This window comes from Mustela erminea, chromosome 1 (genome assembly GCF_009829155.1).
Source record: "Mustela erminea isolate mMusErm1 chromosome 1, mMusErm1.Pri, whole genome shotgun sequence".
NCBI lineage: Eukaryota > Metazoa > Chordata > Mammalia > Carnivora > Mustelidae > Mustela > Mustela erminea.
Window position 1 is genome coordinate 74,124,197 of NC_045614.1, and position 6,099 is coordinate 74,130,295.

Genomic DNA, 6,099 nt, shown 5'->3' on the forward strand with positions numbered 1-6,099 from the left:
AATTTTGTATTCTTGGCTCATTTACAGTCAGCTATCTTCCACTCCATGAAGCTTAAATATTTAGCTGTTGAGGTAATACACTCTTTATCATCTGTCAGCTTAGCTGTAGAATCTGGACTTCATATTCTTGATGTTCCCGGGCTCCTGCAGAATCAAAAGTTTGTCATTGGCATTCCTGTGGAGCTATCCTTTTCCATATCCCTCTAGGATTTGGGCTTTATTATGCTTCTTGTTGTGGCTGAGTCTATTCTCAAAATATAGTCACAACTTAATCCATTTTTCTTTCCTAAAGGAATCTGTCAGATAATATTACTCAATATCTTCCATTTCATCCATTGGACAAAATCATCGTTTGTTCCCCAAGAGGCTTGCATATGGGTCCTTCTTGATAGAAATTAATGGTGGACTTCCTGCCTGTTATCCTATACTGAAATTGTCACCCATGGACAAAGCCAAAAAAGTTAGAGTCATCCTTTAAAAGCAAACTAGGATACCCCTTTTCTCTTTTTATTAAAGGGATCTTTACTGGGGCGGCTGGGTGGCACAGTCAGTTAAGCGTCTGCCTTCAGCTCAGGTCACAACCCCAGGGTCCTGGAATTGAACCCCAGATCAGGCTCCCTGTTCGGTAAGGAGTCTTGCTTCTCCCTATCCTGCCCCCTCACCCCACACTGTGTCACCTAAGTAAATAAAATCTTTTTTTTTTTTTACAGGATCTTTACCTATCTGAAGTCCACATATAAGCCTGATTATTCACAAGGACCTCTGGGTCAATAATTGAGATTTTACTTGAAGGTAGAAGGTATAGAACAAAATTAGTGATGCAAGTATCCTTCGGTTCCCCTGGAGAAATTCTGCAGGTGGCCATGACTTTAGTGTGTTCCTAACAGTGTAATAATGTCATTTTAAGCAATTGCTCCCTCTTCACTAATTAGTCAAGGTTCTAGTTACCTTTTTCATGGGGTCAGATAAAATTAGGTGCTGGGTGAGGAACCTCGTAAGTGGATTAGAATGTATAAGGAAACCGGCCTGTCTTCAAGTTGATGAATTAGCCAAAGCCCTTACAGTTTTGATTGTTAAGAAGCAAATGAGAGGTTGTTTATATTTGGGCTACTAGATTCACATTGGTTCCCTCATATTATTACCCACATGTCAGTTGGAACCTTTTATAAGCCTCATCCCATAGCTTAACAGGGTGCATTTAAGTATTGCCAAAGAAAAGGGTGAACATGTTGTCCCTTAAGGTCTGTTGGTCTTTGGTTGTTCTGTTAGACAAGCTCAGTGGTGGTGGATAGGCAAAAAGATGTCTGGTTAATCGCCCTTCTGTAAGAAACCATCCTTCCTTAACAGAAGTTGTTTGGTTTCTTTGCAAAAATGGCTACCTGAGAGAGTATTATATTCTTTTTCCCCTAAAAACTAAAATTAAGAAAATTTAAAAATAAACAATAAAAAAACCTCCCAGGTAACCAAGATAAATATGCAAAGTACTGTATGCAAACCTGTCATTGGTGTTTTTAAAGATGTATTGGAACTAAGAAGGCTGCTTTGAGGAAGGACTTCTGAATCGAAGGAATGTCAAAGAAAGAAATGCTGCTGTGTAGGCATGTAACATAAATTGGACTGTCTCCATTCATGCAGTCTGAAGGCAGTTTTCTTCTGCTTGCATGCAGTCTTGGGTGGGGTCTTTGGGATGTGATTAATATTTCAGAAGGTAACTTAGCAGATTGATATCCCACAGGCAGTAAATCACCATCTCACCAATAAGAGAAAACATTGCATTTGTCTGTTGGCAGTAACAGTGGTTTTTAAAGGGTAGTTGATTTTAGAAGATGCTTATTGCACTTTCCTTTAGAAATCTGAATGTGCCTAAAATTTAATACTTAATTAATACCTGCCATTAATGGAGGCTTCTTAACTGATCGAAGTTGGTGATAAATGAAGATTCTTAGTTTTCAGCTGAGTTCAAGGTCAGTTCAAACTAGGAGTTTCTCCCAGTTTGTTGTGACCCACTTACACTGGTTTGACTCCCATCTACCGTTTTTAGCAGCTATTTGTTCTGATACTTTAAGAAATAATTATCCTATTAAAAGTTAAATAGAACAAAGACTAAGCTACAAATCATTGGATCATTGTAGCATATCATTGTGAAGGGGGAAAAATAATTTTCCCTCTACCTTTCTGGGTTCTTGGTTGAGACACCCTTGACATAAAGACATTAGTAGGACAAAAACAAGTAGAACTGTAATCATATGTTGTGATACATGTGATTCTCTCATATATACTTCTTGTATATATGAGAGAGGCCCAAAACCAAGTAACTCTCTGAAATGGCCCAAGTCATCATCTTAAGTACCATCTTTGGTGAAAGACCAAAGATGTTTGGGGGTCAGGGAGGCTGGTTATGGGAGATTACCAGGAAAAGCACAGTCAACAAGGGTAAGGTTGTTACACAGAGTTAAGTCCTTGCTTCTCTATTGTTAAGAATTCTAGAGATTTAGAGTCACCTTTCTTTTACTGCTACAGAGAGGAAGACATCTTTACAAATGGAGATTTCCCTTTAAGCTTAAATATTTTTTATGAAAGGCAACTTCTAACTGCCTACTGGTTCTCAGAGCTTTTCCTATGTTGGCTGTTTTTCGTTTTGTTTTATTTTGTTTTGTTTAATACTCAGCCTAAACCAATTCCTATGCCAAAGAGGCATATTTTGGGGTGATATATTCTGCCTTTCCTCATAATTACCATCTTTTAAGCATTAACAAACCCATCTTTGGACTCCAATACTCTCTAGAAGCCCACAAATGAACTGAGAGATGTAGGTAGTTTCTTCTAGAATGTTCCACGCTGTCTTTTCACTTCTGTCATCCTGCTGTGGTGTGGGCTTCAAGGATTGCTTCCCTGCAAGTGTCAGATGTTTCAGGGGGAAGAAGTTGAGAGAAAAGGGGGCAGGGGAAGAGTCGCTTATGACTCCTTGAGACTGGGTTTCTGAGTGGTTCTGGTGATTTAAAGAAGCAAATAGTGTCCCTTGCCTTCCTCACCTCCAGGGCTATGGTAAATTTATGGGAGCTATTGTAGCTATTAGACGCAGCGCATTATCTAAAAGCCGAGGTTGGCTGGGACACAGAGTCCACTGTTATTCCCGTCGTCTTTAACCATAAATTTCTACGCCTCCATGCAGAGTGCTCCACTTGAATGGATTTTGTGCTTAAACGGCAGCTCCTGACTGTCAGCTAGGCAGAGGTGGGCCCACAGTGTCTGAAGTGAAAGAAAGTAAAGCTTTGTCTCATGCCAGCCTGGGCTAGTACTTGGTTTGTGAATCTGCCTCCATTAAATGGAAAAGAGGAAAAAAAGCCAGTGGTAATAACCCCGAAATTACGTGAGAAAACCTGGTGAGCAGTGCCACATCAGTACTCCATCTTTGCTCAAACTTCTCAGAGAAGTACTCAGTCAGGTCCCTTTTTGCGTGTCGAGTGAGAAACCATAACAGTGCTTTAATGAAATGGGTTTCAGCAGACGGGCTGGGCGGCCTTTGGAAATCCTTCTGCCTGCTGGGTTTCATTTCAGAATCTCAGCCTCTCTTATTCCCAGGGCCACTGGCAAGCCTCCCCTCGCCCCCACCTTTTTATCCTTGGCCTCATTACCCTTTGCCATTCACTTGTTGGAAAGAGAGGGGAACAAAATTGGTTGGGGATAAAGAGGAAAGCTGGATTTAGCCCTGCCACTTAGTCCTCCTCCAGCCTTTGACAAAAACCTGTGAAAAGTCTCCATGGGGCGGTCCTCTGAAACTATGAACGGTGAAATGGTAAGACCATTGGGGGGCGCCAGCGCAGCAGAAATCTATTTAAGTTTCTCAGTACATCTCTCATTGTCTGTGGGACACAACTGTAATAAAATAGATTGGGGAGGGGCAGAAGATAATTCATTATACCTTCTCTTTTTAAATTTTCCTACAAGCCCATTTTACGTAGATACCTCCATTGTAAATCTGGAGGGATTTTTTTTTTTTTTTTCTGTTCTGCTTGGTGTATTTGGTTTACCTGAGAAAGAACTTTTTACTTCCTTCTCTACCAAATACATGTTCTTTTTTTTTAAATTATGTTATGTTTGTCCCCATACAGTACATCATTAATTTCTGATGTAGTGTTCCATATTCATTGTTTGTGTATAACACCCAGTGCTCCATGCCATATGTGCCCTCCTTAATACCCTCCACCAGGCTCACCCATCCCCCCACTGCCCTCCCCTCTAAAACTCTCAATTTGTTTCCCTGAGTCCACAGTCTCTCATGGTTCTTCTTCTCCTCTGATTTCCTCCCCCTTCATTTTCCCATTCCTTTTCTTAATGTCCTCCATGCTATTCCACAAATAAGTGAAACCATATGGTAATTGACTCTCTTTGCTTGACTTATTTCACTTAGCATAATCTCCTCCAGTTCTGTCCATGTTGATTCAAAAGTTGGATATTCATCTTTTCTGATGACTGAGTAATACTCCATTGTATATATGAACCATTTCTTCTTTATCCATTTGTCTGTTGAAGAGAATCTTGGCTCTTTCCACAGTTTGGCTATTGTGGACATTGCTGCTAGAACCTTGAGGTGCATATGGCCCTTCTTTTCACTACATCTGTATCTTTGGGGTAAATACCCAATAATGCGATTGCTGGGTCATAGAGTAGCTCTGTTTTTAACTTTTTGAGGAAACTCTACACTGTTTTCCAAAGTGGCTGTATCACCTTGCATTCTCACCAACAGTGTAAGAGGTTTCTCCTTTCTCCACAACTTCTCTAACATTTGTTGTTTCTTGCCTTGTCAATTTTTGCCATTCTACCTGGCAAATACATGTCCTTTTACATTTTCACATTGTTTTGGAGATTATGTCCTGTGTCTTCCAAAAAGATGCAAAATACATAATGTCCTGTTTATTATAGGTTCTACCAGGTCCTGATGTTCATTGTAAATTGAAAAAAAAAAAAAAAGCTTCTAAGTCAGGGAAATGAATTAGCACTTATTTTGAGTCAGCTGAAAGTAAATTAGTTTGAAGAATATGCTAATTTAAATCAAGCAATAAGAAACCACAGAAAGAATTACAAATATGCATGTGTATATTTTGTGCATGTGTGTATGTGTTGCTAATATTGACAACTGGTTGTGGAAATTGTGGCCAATAATTGGCCTCAGGGGTAAAAGGAAGGGAGATGGGAATTTATCTCCAATGGGTGTTTCCATCATTTGAAAACACATTGGGAACCTTTCCATGGCCACATGGCCATTTCTTGTTGCCTCACCTTTGGAATGTCATTCTCAGATCTCAGTAGACATAGCATTTTGGAAGCCTAAGCCAGGGCACGCTGATAATATATGAGCCCTCTCGCCCTCCCCCCATCCACTTATGCAACCTTTATGAGATAGACAGTTGGTATGTGTCTGGTGACCAGAGAATGCGTTGCCCAACTCAGGACACTTCTGAAAGTGAAGTGGATGCTATTAATAATTATACCAGGAAGAACATACATAAATCAGGACTCCTCTCGTCCTGAGCAAACCAGCAACCCTAGTTGTATGCTCTTTTGATTGTAATTTTTACTCCTTTCTCATTCATGAAAGCACATCAGAGCAAGAGTGAGATGCATGGTATATGCAAATAATTTGAAATGCTCTTAACTGGCTTTGAAGAAAGAGTAGGACACTTGTACTCTATCCCAATTAATATTAAGTTGCCCACACATCACCCAGCTGACTGAGTGCTAGTAATAGCTCTAGACCCTTGTCAAAAGTACAGAAATCTCCTACCCAAAGCTTTACCCTACCCTGTCCTTGATCGCTGGCTAGAAAACACTTTGACTTACCTCACCATCACAGTTCATGCTATTCAACCCATTTTGTTTCTCATGATAGTCATTTTCACGTTTTCTGACCCATCCCTGAGGGGGGATGTGTATTTCTAGCCATTCCTTATAAGAGTCCGTCGGTGGCTTGTCTTTGTAGGGTGCTGACCTAGACCCAGTGATAGTGAGCCCTGTAGTTCTAAACCACTGTGCCAGTGTTTCCCCCATCCTGCCTGCCCACATGTGCTTTTCCAGTATTGTCTTACAGATTGAGAATTT

The 6,099-nt window shown here is 40.4% G+C and overlaps 1 protein-coding gene across 2 annotated transcripts in view; it reads left to right on the top strand.

Moving 5' to 3' along the window:
• GADL1 (glutamate decarboxylase like 1) overlaps nt 1-6,099 on the top strand; it is a 173,185-nt gene that overhangs the window by 143,140 nt on the left and 23,946 nt on the right. The gene's annotated exons all lie outside the window — the stretch shown is intronic.